The sequence below is a fragment of the Delphinapterus leucas genome, chromosome 12 (assembly GCF_059928025.1).
Source record: "Delphinapterus leucas isolate spDelLeu-1000000601 "Yukka" chromosome 12, BTC_Dleu_Yukka2, whole genome shotgun sequence".
NCBI classification, from domain to species: Eukaryota; Metazoa; Chordata; class Mammalia; order Artiodactyla; family Monodontidae; genus Delphinapterus; species Delphinapterus leucas.
The window spans coordinates 739,568-762,535 of NC_143140.1; positions in this window are offsets into that span (position 1 = coordinate 739,568).

Sequence of the window (22,968 nt, forward strand, 5' to 3'; positions counted from 1 at the left end):
ACTCATTTTCTCCCCAGAAGCATTCTTACAGTGTTTACAGGCCTGTCAAGAGGAGGGAATGGCAGGCAGTTTCAATGCAGCGTGAACGCTTCCTTCAAAACGGGAAAGCAAGGCTAGTTCCAGCAGGTCCCCTTTTCCAGGGGCACACTCAGCATGCACCCCTGTGGCTTCTAACAAGTCCGAGGAGACACAGGTTACCCTGTGTTTCCTTCCCTGACTCAACTTCTCGAAAGGGTGTTCTGCATCATGCGAACTGCCTCAACCAAGGAACGCCGTAAGCTGCTCCTCTGGGCCTGTGGCTATTCGAAAGCCTGCAGTGCCACAGGAAGAACAGGACTTCAACTGCAGTAAGAACGCAAGCTGACTTCCTCTAGGAGGCACGGTGACTTCAGGCAGGACGTCTTAGGTGGAATGCGAAGACGAGGGTTACCCTGAGTGCAGCTCAGGCTAGGGCAACGCGTAAGACTTGCACGCCGTGTGGGACGTGCCAGAACGGTGTTCGTGAACGTGTGCGAGGGCTGAGGAAATGAAGCTGCTCCAAAAGAGAGGGCAGTGCGTTTCCCTACACCCGGCATGCACAGAGGGGCTGTAACGGGCTCCGGGTCTGGACGTTGCTTAGCTGACCCAGGTGAGCCTGGGGTACTCAAGTGTTCCTGCGGGAATAGGGTGCCCAGGCTAGCGTCCTAGGTGTCCAGAAAACTGTGCTGCCGTTCAAGGAACGCAGAGCAGAGGCCAGCGCCTCATGGAAACTGCTGCACGCCTCTGCTTCTGCACGGCAAATCAGGGCCTTACTTCCAGGCATGTGTTCATGCTGGGTGTGCCGGTAGCGATATAGCAGGGTAAGATGCTGACTTTCTCCTCGAGCAGAGTGACTTCACGTACGAGGGCCTCGAAGTGCTCCAAGGACAGTGTTCTCTCATGGCAGCTCACACAAGGACCATGAGAAGTTTTCTATGCACTTCGGACTCACCAGCAATGTTGTCCTGAGGCCGTTCGAGGACTCTGGAAATGTAGCTCTCCTCAAGGAACGTACAGTGTGTTGCCCATCACTGGGCACGCACAGAGGGCCTCCGAGGGATGCACCAATGGGCCTCGAAATTGCTCAGCCGGCCCACAGGGGTCTGGAGGTACTCAGTGAACTTGCAGGAAAACGAGGTCTACCCGAGAGGCCTAGGAGTCCTCAGACGTGTACTTCCTTTAAAGTAAAGCATATAAGGGACAAAGAACTCATGGAAATAGCTGCATGCCTCCCTTTCTGCACGGCTACTAAGGGCCTAACCTGGAGGCAACTTTTCACGTTGAGATTCCCTTTAGCTCTAGAGCTTGTCAGGCTGACCACCACCGCGGCCATGGAAGCCCCTGGTTTAGACAGAGCAAACTCATTTTCTCCCCAGAAGCATTCTTACTGTCTTTACAGGCCTGTCAAGGGGAGGGAATGGCAGGCAGTTTCAATGCAGCGTGAACGCTGCCTTCAAAATGGGAAAGCAAGGCTAGTTCCAACAGGTCCCCTTTTCCAGGGGCACACTCAGCATGCACCCCTGTGGCTTCTAAGAAGTCCGAGGAGACACAGGTTACCCTGTGTTTCCTTCCCTGACTCAACTTCTCGAAGTAGGGTGTTCTGCATCATGCGAACTGCCTCAACCAAGGAACGCCGTAAGCTGCTCCTCTGGGCCTGTGGCTATTCGAAAGCCTGCAGTGCCACAGGAAGAACAGGACTTCAACTGCAGTAAGAACGCAAGCTGACTTCCTCTAGGAGGCACGGTGACTTCAGGCAGGACGTCTTAGGTGGAATGCGAAGACGAGGGTTACCCTGAGTGCAGCTCAGGCTAGGGCAACGCGTAAGACTTCAACGCCGTGTGGGACGTGCCAGAACGCTGTTCGTGAACGTGTGCGAGGGCTGAGGAAATGAAGCTGCTCCAAAAGAGAGGGCAGTGCGTTTCCCTACACCCGGCATGCACAGAGGGGCTGTAACGGGCTCCGGGTCTGGACGTTGCTTAGCTGACCCAGGTGAGCCTGGGGTACTCAAGTGTTCCTGCGGGAATAGGGTGCCCAGGCTAGCGTCCTAGGTGTCCAGAAAACTGTGCTGCCGTTCAAGGAACGCAGAGCAGAGGCCAGCGCCTCATGGAAACTGCTGCACGCCTCTGCTTCTGCACGGCAAATCAGGGCCTTACTTCCAGGCATGTGTTCATGCTGGGTGTGCCGGTAGCGATATAGCAGGGTAAGATGCTGACTTTCTCCTCGAGCAGAGTGACTTCACGTACGAGGGCCTCGAAGTACTCCAAGCACAGTGTTCTCTCATGGCAGCTCACACAAGGACCATGAGAAGTTTTCTGTGCACTTCGGACTCACCAGCAAAGTTGTCCTGAGGCCGTTCGAGGACTCTGGAAATGTAGCTCTCCTCAAGGAACGTACAGTGTGTTGCCCATCACTGGGCACGCACAGAGGGCCTCCGAGGGATGCACCAATGGGCCTCGAAGTTGCTCAGCCGGCCCACAGGGGTCTGGAGGTACTCAGTGAACTTGCAGGGAAAACGAGGCCTACCCGAGAGGCCTAGGAGTCCTCAGACGTGTACTTCCTTTAAAGTAAAGCACATAAGGGACTAAGAACTCATGGAAACAGCTGCATGCCTCCCTTTCTGCCCGGCTACTAAGGGCCTATCCTGGAGGCAAGTTTTCACGTTGAGATTCCCTTTAGCTCTAGGGCTTGTCAGGCTGACCACCACCGCGGCCATGGAAGCCCCTGGTTTAGACAGAGCAAACTCATTTTCTCCCCAGAAGCATTCTTACAGTGTTTACAGGCCTGTCAAGAGGAGGGAATGGCAGGCACTTTCAATGCAGCGTGAACGCTGCCTTCAAAACGGGAAAGCAAGGCTAGTTCCAGCAGGTCCCCTTTTCCAGGGGCACACTCAGCATGCACCCCTGTGGCTTCTAAGAAGTCCGAGGAGACACAGGTTACCCTGTGTTTCCTTCCCTGACTCAACTTCTCGAAGTAGGGTGTTCTGCATCATGCGAACTGCCTCAACCAAGGAACGCCGTAAGCTGCTCCTCTGGGCCTGTGGCTATTCGAAAGCCTGCAGTGCCACAGGAAGAACAGGACTTCAACTGCAGTAAGAACGCAAGCTGACTTCCTCTAGGAGGCACGGTGACTTCAGGCAGGACGTCTTAGATGGAATGCGAAGACGAGGGTTACCCTGAGTGCAGCTCAGGCTAGGGCAACGCGTAAGACTTGCACGCCGTGTGGGACGTGCCAGAACGGTGTTCGTGAACGTGTGCGAGGGCTGAGGAAATGAAGCTGCTCCAAAAGAGAGGGCAGTGCGTTTCCCTACACCCGGCATGCACAGAGGGGCTGTAACGGGCTCCGGGTCTGGACGTTGCTTAGCTGACCCAGGTGAGCCTGGGGTACTCAAGTGTTCCTGCGGGAATAGGGTGCCCAGGCTAGCGTCCTAGGTGTCCAGAAAACTGTGCTGCCGTTCAAGGAACGCAGAGCAGAGGCCAGCGCCTCATGGAAACTGCTGCACGCCTCTGCTTCTGCACGGCAAATCAGGGCCTTACTTCCAGGCATGTGTTCATGCTGGGTGTGCCGGTAGCGATATAGCAGGGTAAGATGCTGACTTTCTCCTCGAGCAGAGTGACTTCACGTACGAGGGCCTCGAAGTGCTCCAAGCACAGTGTTCTCTCATGGCAGCTCACACAAGGACCATAAGAAGTTTTCTGTGCACTTCGGACGCACCAGCAATGTTGTCCTGAGGCCGTTCCAGGACTCTGGAAATGTAGCTCTCCTCAAGGAACGTACAGTGTGTTGCCCATCACTGGGCACGCACAGAGGGCCTCCGAGGGATGCACCAATGGGCCTCGAAATTGCTCAGCCGGCCCACAGGGGTCTGGAGGTACTCAGTGAACTTGCAGGAAAACGAGGTCTACCCGAGAGGCCTAGGAGTCCTCAGACGTGTACTTCCTTTAAAGTAAAGCATATAAGGGACAAAGAACTCATGGAAATAGCTGCATGCCTCCCTTTCTGCACGGCTACTAAGGGCCTAACCTGGAGGCAACTTTTCACGTTGAGATTCCCTTTAGCTCTAGAGCTTGTCAGGCTGACCACCACCGCGGCCATGGAAGCCCCTGGTTTAGACAGAGCAAACTCATTTTCTCCCCAGAAGCATTCTTACAGTGTTTACAGGCCTGTCAAGAGGAGGGAATGGCAGGCACTTTCAATGCAGCGTGAACGCTACCTTCCAAATGGGAAAGCAAGGCTAGTTCCAACAGGTCCCCTTTTCCAGGGGCACACTCAGCATGCACCCCTGTGGCTTCTAAGAAGTCCGAGGAGACACAGGTTACCCTGTGTTTCCTTCCCTGACTCAACTTCTCGAAGTAGGGTGTTCTGCATCATGCGAACTGCCTCAACCAAGGAACGCCGTAAGCTGCTCCTCTGGGCCTGTGGCTATTCGAAAGCCTGCAGTGCCACAGGAAGAACAGGACTTCAACTGCAGTAAGAACGCAAGCTGACTTCCTCTAGGAGGCACGGTGACTTCAGGCAGGACGTCTTAGATGGAATGCGAAGACGAGGGTTACCCTGAGTGCAGCTCAGGCTAGGGCAACGCGTAAGACTTGCACGCCGTGTGGGACGTGCCAGAACGGTGTTCGTGAACGTGTGCGAGGGCTGAGGAAATGAAGCTGCTCCAAAAGAGAGGGCAGTGCGTTTCCCTACACCCGGCATGCACAGAGGGGCTGTAACGGGCTCCGGGTCTGGACGTTGCTTAGCTGACCCAGGTGAGCCTGGGGTACTCAAGTGTTCCTGCGGGAATAGGGTGCCCAGGCTAGCGTCCTAGGTGTCCAGAAAACTGTGCTGCCGTTCAAGGAACGCAGAGCAGAGGCCAGCGCCTCATGGAAACTGCTGCACGCCTCTGCTTCTGCACGGCAAATCAGGGCCTTACTTCCAGGCATGTGTTCATGCTGGGTGTGCCGGTAGCGATATAGCAGGGTAAGATGCTGACTTTCTCCTCGAGCAGAGTGACTTCACGTACGAGGGCCTCGAAGTGCTCCAAGCACAGTGTTCTCTCATGGCAGCTCACACAAGGACCATAAGAAGTTTTCTGTGCACTTCGGACGCACCAGCAATGTTGTCCTGAGGCCGTTCCAGGACTCTGGAAATGTAGCTCTCCTCAAGGAACGTACAGTGTGTTGCCCATCACTGGGCACGCACAGAGGGCCTCCGAGGGATGCACCAATGGGCCTCGAAATTGCTCAGCCGGCCCACAGGGGTCTGGAGGTACTCAGTGAACTTGCAGGAAAACGAGGTCTACCCGAGAGGCCTAGGAGTCCTCAGACGTGTACTTCCTTTAAAGTAAAGCATATAAGGGACAAAGAACTCATGGAAATAGCTGCATGCCTCCCTTTCTGCACGGCTACTAAGGGCCTAACCTGGAGGCAACTTTTCACGTTGAGATTCCCTTTAGCTCTAGAGCTTGTCAGGCTGACCACCACCGCGGCCATGGAAGCCCCTGGTTTAGACAGAGCAAACTCATTTTCTCCCCAGAAGCATTCTTACAGTGTTTACAGGCCTGTCAAGAGGAGGGAATGGCAGGCACTTTCAATGCAGCGTGAACGCTACCTTCCAAATGGGAAAGCAAGGCTAGTTCCAACAGGTCCCCTTTTCCAGGGGCACACTCAGCATGCACCCCTGTGGCTTCTAAGAAGTCCGAGGAGACACAGGTTACCCTGTGTTTCCTTCCCTGACTCAACTTCTCGAAGTAGGGTGTTCTGCATCATGCGAACTGCCTCAACCAAGGAACGCCGTAAGCTGCTCCTCTGGGCCTGTGGCTATTCGAAAGCCTGCAGTGCCACAGGAAGAACAGGACTTCAACTGCAGTAAGAACGCAAGCTGACTTCCTCTAGGAGGCACGGTGACTTCAGGCAGGACGTCTTAGATGGAATGCGAAGACGAGGGTTACCCTGAGTGCAGCTCAGGCTAGGGCAACGCGTAAGAATTCCACGCCGTGTGGGACGTGCCAGAACGCTGTTCGTGAACGTGTGCGAGGGCTGAGGAAATGAAGCTGCTCCAAAAGAGAGGGCAGTGCGTTTCCCTACACCCGGCATGCACAGAGGGGCTGTAACGGGCTCCGGGTCTGGACGTTGCTTAGCTGACCCAGGTGAGCCTGGGGTACTCAAGTGTTCCTGCGGGAATAGGGTGCCCAGGCTAGCGTCCTAGGTGTCCAGAAAACTGTGCTGCCGTTTAAGGAACGCAGAGCAGAGGCCAGCGCCTCATGGAAACTGCTGCACGCCTCTGCTTCTGCACGGCAAATCAGGGCCTTACTTCCAGGCATGTGTTCATGCTGGGTGTGCCGGTAGCGATATAGCAGGGTAAGATGCTGACTTTCTCCTCGAGCAGAGTGACTTCACGTACGAGGGCCTCGAAGTACTCCAAGCACAGTGTTCTCTCATGGCAGCTCACACAAGGACCATGAGAAGTTTTCTGTGCACTTCGGACTCACCAGCAAAGTTGTCCTGAGGCCGTTCGAGGACTCTGGAAATGTAGCTCTCCTCAAGGAACGTACAGTGTGTTGCCCATCACTGGGCACGCACAGAGGGCCTCCGAGGGATGCACCAATGGGCCTCGAAGTTGCTCAGCCGGCCCACAGGGGTCTGGAGGTACTCAGTGAACTTGCAGGGAAAACGAGGCCTACCCGAGAGGCCTAGGAGTCCTCAGACGTGTACTTCCTTTAAAGTAAAGCACATAAGGGACTAAGAACTCATGGAAACAGCTGCATGCCTCCCTTTCTGCCCGGCTACTAAGGGCCTATCCTGGAGGCAAGTTTTCACGTTGAGATTCCCTTTAGCTCTAGGGCTTGTCAGGCTGACCACCACCGCGGCCATGGAAGCCCCTGGTTTAGACAGAGCAAACTCATTTTCTCCCCAGAAGCATTCTTACAGTGTTTACAGGCCTGTCAAGAGGAGGGAATGGCAGGCACTTTCAATGCAGCGTGAACGCTGCCTTCAAAACGGGAAAGCAAGGCTAGTTCCAGCAGGTCCCCTTTTCCAGGGGCACACTCAGCATGCACCCCTGTGGCTTCTAACAAGTCCGAGGAGACACAGGTTACCCTGTGTTTCCTTCCCTGACTCAACTTCTCGAAGTAGGGTGTTCTGCATCATGCGAACTGCCTCAACCAAGGAACGCCGTAAGCTGCTCCTCTGGGCCTGTGGCTATTCGAAAGCCTGCAGTGCCACAGGAAGAACAGGACTTCAACTGCAGTAAGAACGCAAGCTGACTTCCTCTAGGAGGCACGGTGACTTCAGGCAGGACGTCTTAGATGGAATGCGAAGACGAGGGTTACCCTGAGTGTAGCTCAGGCTAGGGCAACGCGTAAGACTTGCACGCCGTGTGGGACGTGCCAGAACGGTGTTCGTGAACGTGTGCGAGGGCTGAGGAAATGAAGCTGCTCCAAAAGAGAGGGCAGTGCGTTTCCCTACACCCGGCATGCACAGAGGGGCTGTAACGGGCTCCGGGTCTGGACGTTGCTTAGCTGACCCAGGTGAGCCTGGGGTACTCAAGTGTTCCTGCGGGAATAGGGTGCCCAGGCTAGCGTCCTAGGTGTCCAGAAAACTGTGCTGCCGTTCAAGGAACGCAGAGCAGAGGCCAGCGCCTCATGGAAACTGCTGCACGCCTCTGCTTCTGCACGGCAAATCAGGGCCTTACTTCCAGGCATGTGTTCATGCTGGGTGTGCCGGTAGCGATATAGCAGGGTAAGATGCTGACTTTCTCCTCGAGCAGAGTGACTTCACGTACGAGGGCCTCGAAGTGCTCCAAGCACAGTGTTCTCTCATGGCAGCTCACACAAGGACCATAAGAAGTTTTCTGTGCACTTCGGACGCACCAGCAATGTTGTCCTGAGGCCGTTCCAGGACTCTGGAAATGTAGCTCTCCTCAAGGAACGTACAGTGTGTTGCCCATCACTGGGCACGCACAGAGGGCCTCCGAGGGATGCACCAATGGGCCTCGAAATTGCTCAGCCGGCCCACAGGGGTCTGGAGGTACTCAGTGAACTTGCAGGAAAACGAGGTCTACCCGAGAGGCCTAGGAGTCCTCAGACGTGTACTTCCTTTAAAGTAAAGCATATAAGGGACAAAGAACTCATGGAAATAGCTGCATGCCTCCCTTTCTGCACGGCTACTAAGGGCCTAACCTGGAGGCAACTTTTCACGTTGAGATTCCCTTTAGCTCTAGAGCTTGTCAGGCTGACCACCACCGCGGCCATGGAAGCCCCTGGTTTAGACACAGCAAACTCATTTTCTCCCCAGAAGCATTCTTACAGTGTTTACAGGCCTGTCAAGAGGAGGGAATGGCAGGCACTTTCAATGCAGCGTGAACGCTACCTTCCAAATGGGAAAGCAAGGCTAGTTCCAACAGGTCCCCTTTTCCAGGGGCACACTCAGCATGCACCCCTGTGGCTTCTAAGAAGTCCGAGGAGACACAGGTTACCCTGTGTTTCCTTCCCTGACTCAACTTCTCGAAGTAGGGTGTTCTGCATCATGCGAACTGCCTCAACCAAGGAACGCCGTAAGCTGCTCCTCTGGGCCTGTGGCTATTCGAAAGCCTGCAGTGCCACAGGAAGAACAGGACTTCAACTGCAGTAAGAACGCAAGCTGACTTCCTCTAGGAGGCACGGTGACTTCAGGCAGGACGTCTTAGATGGAATGCGAAGACGAGGGTTACCCTGAGTGCAGCTCAGGCTAGGGCAACGCGTAAGACTTGCACGCCGTGTGGGACGTGCCAGAACGGTGTTCGTGAACGTGTGCGAGGGCTGAGGAAATGAAGCTGCTCCAAAAGAGAGGGCAGTGCGTTTCCCTACACCCGGCATGCACAGAGGGGCTGTAACGGGCTCCGGGTCTGGACGTTGCTTAGCTGACCCAGGTGAGCCTGGGGTACTCAAGTGTTCCTGCGGGAATAGGGTGCCCAGGCTAGCGTCCTAGGTGTCCAGAAAACTGTGCTGCCGTTCAAGGAACGCAGAGCAGAGGCCAGCGCCTCATGGAAACTGCTGCACGCCTCTGCTTCTGCACGGCAAATCAGGGCCTTACTTCCAGGCATGTGTTCATGCTGGGTGTGCCGGTAGCGATATAGCAGGGTAAGATGCTGACTTTCTCCTCGAGCAGAGTGACTTCACGTACGAGGGCCTCGAAGTGCTCCAAGCACAGTGTTCTCTCATGGCAGCTCACACAAGGACCATAAGAAGTTTTCTGTGCACTTCGGACGCACCAGCAATGTTGTCCTGAGGCCGTTCCAGGACTCTGGAAATGTAGCTCTCCTCAAGGAACGTACAGTGTGTTGCCCATCACTGGGCACGCACAGAGGGCCTCCGAGGGATGCACCAATGGGCCTCGAAATTGCTCAGCCGGCCCACAGGGGTCTGGAGGTACTCAGTGAACTTGCAGGAAAACGAGGTCTACCCGAGAGGCCTAGGAGTCCTCAGACGTGTACTTCCTTTAAAGTAAAGCATATAAGGGACAAAGAACTCATGGAAATAGCTGCATGCCTCCCTTTCTGCACGGCTACTAAGGGCCTAACCTGGAGGCAACTTTTCACGTTGAGATTCCCTTTAGCTCTAGAGCTTGTCAGGCTGACCACCACCGCGGCCATGGAAGCCCCTGGTTTAGACAGAGCAAACTCATTTTCTCCCCAGAAGCATTCTTACAGTGTTTACAGGCCTGTCAAGAGGAGGGAATGGCAGGCACTTTCAATGCAGCGTGAACGCTACCTTCCAAATGGGAAAGCAAGGCTAGTTCCAACAGGTCCCCTTTTCCAGGGGCACACTCAGCATGCACCCCTGTGGCTTCTAAGAAGTCCGAGGAGACACAGGTTACCCTGTGTTTCCTTCCCTGACTCAACTTCTCGAAGTAGGGTGTTCTGCATCATGCGAACTGCCTCAACCAAGGAACGCCGTAAGCTGCTCCTCTGGGCCTGTGGCTATTCGAAAGCCTGCAGTGCCACAGGAAGAACAGGACTTCAACTGCAGTAAGAACGCAAGCTGACTTCCTCTAGGAGGCACGGTGACTTCAGGCAGGACGTCTTAGATGGAATGCGAAGACGAGGGTTACCCTGAGTGCAGCTCAGGCTAGGGCAACGCGTAAGAATTCCACGCCGTGTGGGACGTGCCAGAACGCTGTTCGTGAACGTGTGCGAGGGCTGAGGAAATGAAGCTGCTCCAAAAGAGAGGGCAGTGCGTTTCCCTACACCCGGCATGCACAGAGGGGCTGTAACGGGCTCCGGGTCTGGACGTTGCTTAGCTGACCCAGGTGAGCCTGGGGTACTCAAGTGTTCCTGCGGGAATAGGGTGCCCAGGCTAGCGTCCTAGGTGTCCAGAAAACTGTGCTGCCGTTTAAGGAACGCAGAGCAGAGGCCAGCGCCTCATGGAAACTGCTGCACGCCTCTGCTTCTGCACGGCAAATCAGGGCCTTACTTCCAGGCATGTGTTCATGCTGGGTGTGCCGGTAGCGATATAGCAGGGTAAGATGCTGACTTTCTCCTCGAGCAGAGTGACTTCACGTACGAGGGCCTCGAAGTACTCCAAGCACAGTGTTCTCTCATGGCAGCTCACACAAGGACCATGAGAAGTTTTCTGTGCACTTCGGACTCACCAGCAATGTTGTCCTGAGGCCGTTCGAGGACTCTGGAAATGTAGCTCTCCTCAAGGAACGTACAGTGTGTTGCCCATCACTGGGCACGCACAGAGGGCCTCCGAGGGATGCAGCAATGGGCCTCGAAGTTGCTCAGCCGGCCCACAGGGGTCTGGAGGTACTCAGTGAACTTGCAGGGAAAACGAGGCCTACCCGAGAGGCCTAGGAGTCCTCAGACGTGTACTTCCTTTAAAGTAAAGCATATAAGGGACTAAGAACTCATGGAAACAGCTGCATGCCTCCCTTTCTGCACGACTACTAAGGGCCTAACCTGGAGGCAAGTTTTCACGTTGAGATTCCCTTTACCTCTAGAGCTTGTCAGGCTGACCACCACCGCGGCCATGGAAGCCCCTGGTTTAGACAGAGCAAACTCATTTTCTCCCCAGAAGCATTCTTACAGTGTTTACAGGCCTGTCAAGAGGAGGGAATGGCAGGCAGTTTCAATGCAGCGTGAACGCTTCCTTCAAAACGGGAAAGCAAGGCTAGTTCCAGCAGGTCCCCTTTTCCAGGGGCACACTCAGCATGCACCCCTGTGGCTTCTAAGAAGTCCGAGGAGACACAGGTTACCCTGTGTTTCCTTCCCTGACTCAACTTCTCGAAAGCGTGTTCTGCATCATGCGAACTGCCTCAACCAAGGAACGCCGTAAGCTGCTCCTCTGGGCCTGTGGCTATTCGAAAGCCTGCAGTGCCACAGGAAGAACAGGACTTCAACTGCAGTAAGAACGCAAGCTGACTTCCTCTAGGAGGCACGGTGAGTTCAGGCAGGACGTCTTAGGTGGAATGCGAAGACGAGGGTTACCCTGAGTGCAGCTCAGGCTAGGGCAACGCGTAAGACTTCAACGCCGTGTGGGACGTGCCAGAACGCTGTTCGTGAACGTGTGCGAGGGCTGAGGAAATGAAGCTGCTCCAAAAGAGAGGGCAGTGCGTTTCCCTACACCCGGCATGCACAGAGGGGCTGTAACGGGCTCCGGGTCTGGACGTTGCTTAGCTGACCCAGGTGAGCCTGGGGTACTCAAGTGTTCCTGCGGGAATAGGGTGCCCAGGCTAGCGTCCTAGGTGTCCAGAAAACTGTGCTGCCGTTCAAGGAACGCAGAGCAGAGGCCAGCGCCTCATGGAAACTGCTGCACGCCTCTGCTTCTGCACGGCAAATCAGGGCCTTACTTCCAGGCATGTGTTCATGCTGGGTGTGCCGGTAGCGATATAGCAGGGTAAGATGCTGACTTTCTCCTCGAGCAGAGTGACTTCACGTACGAGGGCCTCGAAGTACTCCAAGCACAGTGTTCTCTCATGGCAGCTCACACAAGGACCATGAGAAGTTTTCTGTGCACTTCGGACTCACCAGCAAAGTTGTTCTGAGGCCGTTCGAGGACTCTGGAAATGTAGCTCTCCTCAAGGAACGTACAGTGTGTTGCCCATCACTGGGCACGCACAGAGGGCCTCCGAGGGATGCACCAATGGGCCTCGAAGTTGCTCAGCCGGCCCACAGGGGTCTGGAGGTACTCAGTGAACTTGCAGGGAAAACGAGGCCTACCCGAGAGGCCTAGGAGTCCTCAGACGTGTACTTCCTTTAAAGTAAAGCATATAAGGGACTAAGAACTCATGGAAACAGCTGCATGCCTCCCTTTCTGCACGGCTACTAAGGGCCTAACCTGGAGGCAAGTTTTCACGTTGAGATTCCCTTTAGCTCTAGAGCTTGTCAGGCTGACCACCACCGCGGCCATGGAAGCCCCTGGTTTAGACAGAGCAAACTCATTTTCTCCCCAGAAGCATTCTTACAGTGTTTACAGGCCTGTCAAGAGGAGGGAATGGCAGGCACTTTCAATGCAGCGTGAACGCTGCCTTCAAAACGGGAAAGCAAGGCTAGTTCCAGCAGGTCCCCTTTTCCAGGGACACACTCAGCATGCACCCCTGTGGCTTCTAACAAGTCCGAGGAGACACAGGTTACCCTGTGTTTCCTTCCCTGACTCAACTTCTCGAAGTAGGGTGTTCTGCATCATGCGAACTGCCTCAACCAAGGAACGCCGTAAGCTGCTCCTCTGGGCCTGTGGCTATTCGAAAGCCTGCAGTGCCACAGGAAGAACAGGACTTCAACTGCAGTAAGAACGCAAGCTGACTTCCTCTAGGAGGCACGGTGACTTCAGGCAGGACGTCTTAGGTGGAATGCGAAGACGAGGGTTACCCTGAGTGCAGCTCAGGCTAGGGCAACGCGTAAGACTTCAACGCCGTGTGGGACGTGCCAGAACGCTGTTCGTGAACGTGTGCGAGGGCTGAGGAAATGAAGCTGCTCCAAAAGAGAGGGCAGTGCGTTTCCCTACACCCGGCATGCACAGAGGGGCTGTAACGGGCTCCGGGTCTGGACGTTGCTTAGCTGACCCAGGTGAGCCTGGGGTACTCAAGTGTTCCTGCGGGAATAGGGTGCCCAGGCTAGCGTCCTAGGTGTCCAGAAAACTGTGCTGCCGTTCAAGGAACGCAGAGCAGAGGCCAGCGCCTCATGGAAACTGCTGCACGCCTCTGCTTCTGCACGGCAAATCAGGGCCTTACTTCCAGGCATGTGTTCATGCTGGGTGTGCCGGTAGCGATATAGCAGGGTAAGATGCTGACTTTCTCCTCGAGCAGAGTGACTTCACGTACGAGGGCCTCGAAGTACTCCAAGCACAGTGTTCTCTCATGGCAGCTCACACAAGGACCATGAGAAGTTTTCTGTGCACTTCGGACTCACCAGCAATGTTGTCCTGAGGCCGTTCGAGGACTCTGGAAATGTAGCTCTCCTCAAGGAACGTACAGTGTGTTGCCCATCACTGGGCACGCACAGAGGGCCTCCGAGGGATGCACCAATGGGCCTCGAAGTTGCTCAGCCGGCCCACAGGGGTCTGGAGGTACTCAGTGAACTTGCAGGGAAAACGAGGCCTACCCGAGAGGCCTAGGAGTCCTCAGACGTGTACTTCCTTTAAAGTAAAGCATATAAGGGACTAAGAACTCATGGAAACAGCTGCATGCCTCCCTTTCTGCACGACTACTAAGGGCCTAACCTGGAGGCAAGTTTTCACGTTGAGATTCCCTTTAGCTCTAGAGCTTGTCAGGCTGACCACCACCGCGGCCATGGAAGCCCCTGGTTTAGACAGAGCAAACTCATTTTCTCCCCAGAAGCATTCTTACAGTGTTTACAGGCCTGTCAAGAGGAGGGAATGGCAGGCAGTTTCAATGCAGCGTGAACGCTTCCTTCAAAACGGGAAAGCAAGGCTAGTTCCAGCAGGTCCCCTTTTCCAGGGGCACACTCAGCATGCACCCCTGTGGCTTCTAACAAGTCCGAGGAGACACAGGTTACCCTGTGTTTCCTTCCCTGACTCAACTTCTCGAAAGGGTGTTCTGCATCATGCGAACTGCCTCAACCAAGGAACGCCGTAAGCTGCTCCTCTGGGCCTGTGGCTATTCGAAAGCCTGCAGTGCCACAGGAAGAACAGGACTTCAACTGCAGTAAGAACGCAAGCTGACTTCCTCTAGGAGGCACGGTGACTTCAGGCAGGACGTCTTAGGTGGAATGCGAAGACGAGGGTTACCCTGAGTGCAGCTCAGGCTAGGGCAACGCGTAAGACTTGCACGCCGTGTGGGACGTGCCAGAACGGTGTTCGTGAACGTGTGCGAGGGCTGAGGAAATGAAGCTGCTCCAAAAGAGAGGGCAGTGCGTTTCCCTACACCCGGCATGCACAGAGGGGCTGTAACGGGCTCCGGGTCTGGACGTTGCTTAGCTGACCCAGGTGAGCCTGGGGTACTCAAGTGTTCCTGCGGGAATAGGGTGCCCAGGCTAGCGTCCTAGGTGTCCAGAAAACTGTGCTGCCGTTCAAGGAACGCAGAGCAGAGGCCAGCGCCTCATGGAAACTGCTGCACGCCTCTGCTTCTGCACGGCAAATCAGGGCCTTACTTCCAGGCATGTGTTCATGCTGGGTGTGCCGGTAGCGATATAGCAGGGTAAGATGCTGACTTTCTCCTCGAGCAGAGTGACTTCACGTACGAGGGCCTCGAAGTGCTCCAAGGACAGTGTTCTCTCATGGCAGCTCACACAAGGACCATGAGAAGTTTTCTGTGCACTTCGGACTCACCAGCAATGTTGTCCTGAGGCCGTTCCAGGACTCTGGAAATGTAGCTCTCCTCAAGGAACGTACAGTGTGTTGCCCATCACTGGGCACGCACAGAGGGCCTCCGAGGGATGCACCAATGGGCCTCGAAATTGCTCAGCCGGCCCACAGGGGTCTGGAGGTACTCAGTGAACTTGCAGGAAAACGAGGTCTACCCGAGAGGCCTAGGAGTCCTCAGACGTGTACTTCCTTTAAAGTAAAGCATATAAGGGACAAAGAACTCATGGAAATAGCTGCATGCCTCCCTTTCTGCACGGCTACTAAGGGCCTAACCTGGAGGCAACTTTTCACGTTGAGATTCCCTTTAGCTCTAGAGCTTGTCAGGCTGACCACCACCGCGGCCATGGAAGCCCCTGGTTTAGACAGAGCAAACTCATTTTCTCCCCAGAAGCATTCTTACAGTGTTTACAGGCCTGTCAAGAGGAGGGAATGGCAGGCAGTTTCAATGCAGCGTGAACGCTGCCTTCAAAATGGGAAAGCAAGGCTAGTTCCAACAGGTCCCCTTTTCCAGGGGCACACTCAGCATGCACCCCTGTGGCTTCTAAGAAGTCCGAGGAGACACAGGTTACCCTGTGTTTCCTTCCCTGACTCAACTTCTCGAAGTAGGGTGTTCTGCATCATGCGAACTGCCTCAACCAAGGAACGCCGTAAGCTGCTCCTCTGGGCCTGTGGCTATTCGAAAGCCTGCAGTGCCACAGGAAGAACAGGACTTCAACTGCAGTAAGAACGCAAGCTGACTTCCTCTAGGAGGCACGGTGACTTCAGGCAGGACGTCTTAGGTGGAATGCGAAGACGAGGGTTACCCTGAGTGCAGCTCAGGCTAGGGCAACGCGTAAGACTTCAACGCCGTGTGGGACGTGCCAGAACGCTGTTCGTGAACGTGTGCGAGGGCTGAGGAAATGAAGCTGCTCCAAAAGAGAGGGCAGTGCGTTTCCCTACACCCGGCATGCACAGAGGGGCTGTAACGGGCTCCGGGTCTGGACGTTGCTTAGCTGACCCAGGTGAGCCTGGGGTACTCAAGTGTTCCTGCGGGAATAGGGTGCCCAGGCTAGCGTCCTAGGTGTCCAGAAAACTGTGCTGCCGTTCAAGGAACGCAGAGCAGAGGCCAGCGCCTCATGGAAACTGCTGCACGCCTCTGCTTCTGCACGGCAAATCAGGGCCTTACTTCCAGGCATGTGTTCATGCTGGGTGTGCCGGTAGCGATATAGCAGGGTAAGATGCTGACTTTCTCCTCGAGCAGAGTGACTTCACGTACGAGGGCCTCGAAGTACTCCAAGCACAGTGTTCTCTCATGGCAGCTCACACAAGGACCATGAGAAGTTTTCTGTGCACTTCGGACTCACCAGCAAAGTTGTCCTGAGGCCGTTCGAGGACTCTGGAAATGTAGCTCTCCTCAAGGAACGTACAGTGTGTTGCCCATCACTGGGCACGCACAGAGGGCCTCCGAGGGATGCACCAATGGGCCTCGAAGTTGCTCAGCCGGCCCACAGGGGTCTGGAGGTACTCAGTGAACTTGCAGGGAAAACGAGGCCTACCCGAGAGGCCTAGGAGTCCTCAGACGTGTACTTCCTTTAAAGTAAAGCATATAAGGGACTAAGAACTCATGGAAACAGCTGCATGCCTCCCTTTCTGCCCGGCTACTAAGGGCCTATCCTGGAGGCAAGTTTTCACGTTGAGATTCCCTTTAGCTCTAGGGCTTGTCAGGCTGACCACCACCGCGGCCATGGAAGCCCCTGGTTTAGACAGAGCAAACTCATTTTCTCCCCAGAAGCATTCTTACAGTGTTTACAGGCCTGTCAAGAGGAGGGAATGGCAGGCACTTTCAATGCAGCGTGAACGCTGCCTTCAAAACGGGAAAGCAAGGCTAGTTCCAGCAGGTCCCCTTTTCCAGGGGCACACTCAGCATGCACCCCTGTGGCTTCTAAGAAGTCCGAGGAGACACAGGTTACCCTGTGTTTCCTTCCCTGACTCAACTTCTCGAAGTAGGGTGTTCTGCATCATGCGAACTGCCTCAACCAAGGAACGCCGTAAGCTGCTCCTCTGGGCCTGTGGCTATTCGAAAGCCTGCAGTGCCACAGGAAGAACAGGACTTCAACTGCAGTAAGAACGCAAGCTGACTTCCTCTAGGAGGCACGGAGACTTCAGGCAGGACGTCTTAGATGGAATGCGAAGACGAGGGTTACCCTGAGTGCAGCTCAGGCTAGGGCAACGCGTAAGACTTCAACGCCCTGTGGGACGTGCCAGAACGCTGTTCGTGAACGTGTGCGAGGGCTGAGGAAATGAAGCTGCTCCAAAAGAGAGGGCAGTGCGTTTCCCTACACCCGGCATGCACAGAGGGGCTGTAACGGGCTCCGGGTCTGGACGTTGCTTAGCTGACCCAGGTGAGCCTGGGGTACTCAAGTGTTCCTGCGGGAATAGGGTGCCCAGGCTAGCGTCCTAGGTGTCCAGAAAACTGTGCTGCCGTTCAAGGAACGCAGAGCAGAGGCCAGCGCCTCATGGAAACTGCTGCACGCCTCTGCTTCTGCACGGCAAATCAGGGCCTTACTTCCAGGCATGTGTTCATGCTGGGTGTGCCGGTAGCGATATAGCAGGGTAAGATGCTGACTTTCTCCTCGAGCAGAGTGACTTCACGTACGAGGGCCTCGAAGTACTCCAAGCACAGTGTTCTCTCATGGCAGCTCACACAAGGACCATGAGAAGTTTTCTGTGCACTTCGGACTCACCAGCAATGTTGTCCTGAGGCCGTTCGAGGACTCTGGAAATGTAGCTCTCCTCAAGGATCGTACAGTGTGTTGCCCATCCCTGGGCACGCACAGAGGGCCTCCGAGGGATGCACCAATGGGCCTCGAAGTTGCTCAACCGGCCCACAGGGGTCTGGAAGTGCTCAGTGAACTTGCAGGAAAACGAGGCCTACCCGAGAGGCCTAGGAGTCCTCAGACGTGTACTTCCTTTAAAGTAAAGCATATAAGGGACAAAGAACTCATGGAAATAGCTGCATGCCTCCCTTTCTGCACGGCTACTAAGGGCCTAACCTGGAGGCAACTTTTCACGTTGAGATTCCCTTTAGCTCTAGAGCTTGTCAGGCTGACCACCACCGCGGCCATGGAAGCCCCTGGTTTAGACAGAGCAAACTCATTTTCTCCCCAGAAGCATTCTTACAGTGTTTACAGGCCTGTCAAGAGGAGGGAATGGCAGGCACTTTCAATGCAGCGTGAACGCTACCTTCCAAATGGGAAAGCAAGGCTAGTTCCAACAGGTCCCCTTTTCCAGGGACACACTCAGCATGCACCCCTGTGGCTTCTAAGAAGTCCGAGGAGACACAGGTTACCCTGTGTTTCCTTCCCTGACTCAACTTCTCGAAGTAGGGTGTTCTGCATCATGCGAACTGCCTCAACCAAGGAACGCCGTAAGCTGCTCCTCTGGGCCTGTGGCTATTCGAAAGCCTGCAGTGCCACAGGAAGAACAGGACTTCAACTGCAGTAAGAACGCAAGCTGACTTCCTCTAGGAGGCACGGTGACTTCAGGCAGGACGTCTTAGATGGAATGCGAAGACGAGGGTTACCCTGAGTGCAGCTCAGGCTAGGGCAACGCGTAAGACTTCCACGCCGTGTGGGACGTGCCAGAACGGTGTTCGTGAACGTGTGCGAGGGCTGAGGAAATGAAGCTGCTCCAAAAGAGAGGGCAGTGCGTTTCCCTACACCCGGCATGCACAGAGGGGCTGTAACGGGCTCCGGGTCTGGACGTTGCTTAGCTGACCCAGGTGAGCCTGGGGTACTCAAGTGTTCCTGCGGGAATAGGGTGCCCAGGCTAGCGTCCTAGGTGTCCAGAAAACTGTGCTGCCGTTTAAGGAACGCAGAGCAGAGGCCAGCGCCTCATGGAAACTGCTGCACGCCTCTGCTTCTGCACGGCAAATCAGGGCCTTACTTCCAGGCATGTGTTCATGCTGGGTGTGCCGGTAGCGATATAGCAGGGTAAGATGCTGACTTTCTCCTCGAGCAGAGTGACTTCACGTACGAGGGCCTCGAAGTACTCCAAGCACAGTGTTCTCTCATGGCAGCTCACACAAGGACCATGAGAAGTTTTCTGTGCACTTCGGACTCACCAGCAATGTTGTCCTGAGGCCGTTCGAGGACTCTGGAAATGTAGCTCTCCTCAAGGAACGTACAGTGTGTTGCCCATCACTGGGAACGCACAGAGGGCCTCCGAGGGATGCACCAATGGGCCTCGAAATTGCTCAGCCGGCCCACAGGGGTCTGGAGGTACTCAGTGAACTTGCAGGGAAAACGAGGTCTACCCGAGAGGCCTAGGAGTCCTCAGACGTGTACTTCCTTTAAAGTAAAGCATATAAGGGACAAAGAACTCATGGAAATAGCTGCATGCCTCCCTTTCTGCACGGCTACTAAGGGCCTAACCTGGAGGCAACTTTTCACGTTGAGATTCCCTTTAGCTCTAGAGCTTGTCAGGCTGACCACCACCGCGGCCATGGAAGCCCCTGGTTTAGACAGAGCAAACTCATTTTCTCCCCAGAAGCATTCTTACTGTCTTTACAGGCCTGTCAAGAGGAGGGAATGGCAGGCACTTTCAATGCAGCGTGAACGCTTCCTTCAAAACGGGAAAGCAAGGCTAGTTCCAGCAGGTCCCCTTTTCCAGGGGCACACTCAGCATGCACCCCTGTGGCTTCTAACAAGTCCGAGGAGACACAGGTTACCCTGTGTTTCCTTCCCTGACTCAACTTCTCGAAGTAGGGTGTTCTGCATCATGCGAACTGCCTCAACCAAGGAACGCCGTAAGCTGCTCCTCTGGGCCTGTGGCTATTCGAAAGCCTGCAGTGCCACAGGAAGAACAGGACTTCAACTGCAGTAAGAACGCAAGCTGACATCCTCTAGGAGGCACGGTGACTTCAGGCAGGACGTCTTAGATGGAATGCGAAGACGAGGGTTACCCTGAGTGCAGCTCAGGCTAGGGCAACGCGTAAGACTTCCACGCCGTGTGGGACGTGCCAGAACGGTGTTCGTGAACGTGTGCGAGGGCTGAGGAAATGAAGCTGCTCCAAAAGAGAGGGCAGTGCGTTTCCCTACAACCGGCATGCACAGAGGGGCTGTAACGGGCTCCGGGTCTGGACGTTGCTTAGCTGACCCAGGTGAGCCTGGGGTACTCAAGTGTTCCTGCGGGAATAGGGTGCCCAGGCTAGCGTCCTAGGTGTCCAGAAAACTGTGCTGCCGTTTAAGGAACGCAGAGCAGAGGCCAGCGCCTCATGGAAACTGCTGCACGCCTCTGCTTCTGCACGGCAAATCAGGGCCTTACTTCCAGGCATGTGTTCATGCTGGGTGTGCCGGTAGCGATATAGCAGGGTAAGATGCTGACTTTCTCCTCGAGCAGAGTGACTTCACGTACGAGGGCCTCGAAGTACTCCAAGCACAGTGTTCTCTCATGGCAGCGCACACAAGGACCATGAGAAGTTTTCTGTGCACTTCGGACTCACCAGCAATGTTGTCCTGAGGCCGTTCCAGGACTCTGGAAATGTAGCTCTCCTCAAGGAACGTACAGTGTGTTACCCATCACTGGGCACGCACAGAGGGCCTCCGAGGGATGCACCAATGGGCCTCGAAATTGCTCAGCCGGCCCACAGGGGTCTGGAGGTACTCAGTGAACTTACAGGAAAACGAGGTCTACCCGAGAGGCCTAGGAGTCCTCAGACGTGTACTTCCTTTAAAGTAAAGCATATAAGGGACAAAGAACTCATGGAAATAGCTGCATGCCTCCCTTTCTGCACGGCTACTAAGGGCCTAACCTGGAGGCAACTTTTCACGTTGAGATTCCCTTTAGCTCTAGAGCTTGTCAGGCTGACCACCACCGCGGCCATGGAAGCCCCTGGTTTAGACAGAGCAAACTCATTTTCTCCCCAGAAGCATTCTTACAGTGTTTACAGGCCTGTCAAGAGGAGGGAATGGCAGGCAGTTTCAATGCAGCGTGAACGCTTCCTTCAAAACGGGAAAGCAAGGCTAGTTCCAGCAGGTCCCCTTTTCCAGGGGCACACTCAGCATGCACCCCTGTGGCTTCTAAGAAGTCCGAGGAGACACAGGTTACCCTGTGTTTCCTTCCCTGACTCAACTTCTCGAAGTAGGGTGTTCTGCATCATGCGAACTGCCTCAACCAAGGAACGCCGTAAGCTGCTCCTCTGGGCCTGTGGCTATTCGAAAGCCTGCAGTGCCACAGGAAGAACAGGACTTCAACTGCAGTAAGAACGCAAGCTGACTTCCTCTAGGAGGCACGGTGACTTCAGGCAGGACGTCTTAGGTGGAATGCGAAGACGAGGGTTACCCTGAGTGCAGCTCAGGCTAGGGCAACGCGTAAGACTTGCACGCCGTGTGGGACGTGCCAGAACGGTGTTCGTGAACGTGTGCGAGGGCTGAGGAAATGAAGCTGCTCCAAAAGAGAGGGCAGTGCGTTTCCCTACACCCGGCATGCACAGAGGGGTTGTAACGGGCTCCGGGTCTGGACGTTGCTTAGCTGACCCAGGTGAGCCTGGGGTACTCAAGTGTTCCTGCGGGAATAGGGTGCCCAGGCTAGCGTCCTAGGTGTCCAGAAAACTGTGCTGCCGTTCAAGGAACGCAGAGCAGAGGCCAGCGCCTCATGGAAACTGCTGCACGCCTCTGCTTCTGCACGGCAAATCAGGGCCTTACTTCCAGGCATGTGTTCATGCTGGGTGTGCCGGTAGCGATATAGCAGGGTAAGATGTTGACTTTCTCCTCGAGCAGAGTGACTTCACGTACGGGGGCCTCGAAGTGCTCCAAGCACAGTGTTCTCTCATGGCAGCTCACACAAGGACCATGAGAAGTTTTCTGTGCACTTCGGACTCACCAGCAATGTTGTCCTGAGGCCGTTCGAGGACTCTGGAAATGTAGCTCTCCTCAAGGAACGTACATTGTGTTGCCCATCACTGGGCACGCACAGAGGGCCTCCGAGGGATGCACCAATGGGCCTCGAAATTGCTCAGCCGGCCCACAGGGGTCTGGAGGTACTCAGTGAACTTGCAGGAAAACGAGGTCTACCCGAGAGGCCTAGGAGTCCTCAGACGTGTACTTCCTTTAAAGTAAAGCATATAAGGGACAAAGAACTCATGGAAATAGCTGCATGCCTCCCTTTCTGCACGGCTACTAAGGGCCTAACCTGGAGGCAACTTTTCACGTTGAGATTCCCTTTAGCTCTAGAGCTTGTCAGGCTGACCACCACCGCGGCCATGGAAGCCCCTGGTTTAGACAGAGCAAACTCATTTTCTCCCCAGAAGCATTCTTACAGTGTTTACAGGCCTGTCAAGAGGAGGGAATGGCAGGCACTTTCAATGCAGCGTGAACGCTGCCTTCAAAATGGGAAAGCAAGGCTAGTTCCAACAGGTCCCCTTTTCCAGGGGCACACTCAGCATGCACCCCTGTGGCTTCTAAGAAGTCCGAGGAGACACAGGTTACCCTGTGTTTCCTTCCCTGACTCAACTTCTCGAAGTAGGGTGTTCTGCATCATGCGAACTGCCTCAACCAAGGAACGCCGTAAGCTGCTCCTCTGGGCCTGTGGCTATTCGAAAGCCTGCAGTGCCACAGGAAAAACAGGACTTCAACTGCAGTAAGAACGCAAGCTGACTTCCTCTAGGAGGCACGGTGACTTCAGGCAGGACGTCTTAGGTGGAATGCGAAGACGAGGGTTACCCTGAGTGCAGCTCAGGCTAGGGCAACGCGTAAGACTTGCACGCCGTGTGGGACGTGCCAGAACGGTGTTCGTGAACGTGTGCGAGGGCTGAGGAAATGAAGCTGCTCCAAAAGAGAGGGCAGTGCGTTTCCCTACACCCGGCATGCACAGAGGGGCTGTAACGGGCTCCGGGTCTGGACGTTGCTTAGCTGACCCAGGTGAGCCTGGGGTACTCAAGTGTTCCTGCGGGAATAGGGTGCCCAGGCTAGCGTCCTAGGTGTCCAGAAAACTGTGCTGCCGTTTAAGGAACGCAGAGCAGAGGCCAGCGCCTCATGGAAACTGCTGCACGCCTCTGCTTCTGCACGGCAAATCAGGGCTTTACTTCCAGGCATGTGTTCATGCTGGGTGTGCCGGTAGTGATATAGCAGGGTAAGATGCTGACTTTCTCCTCGAGCAGAGTGACTTCACGTACGAGGGCCTCGAAGTACTCC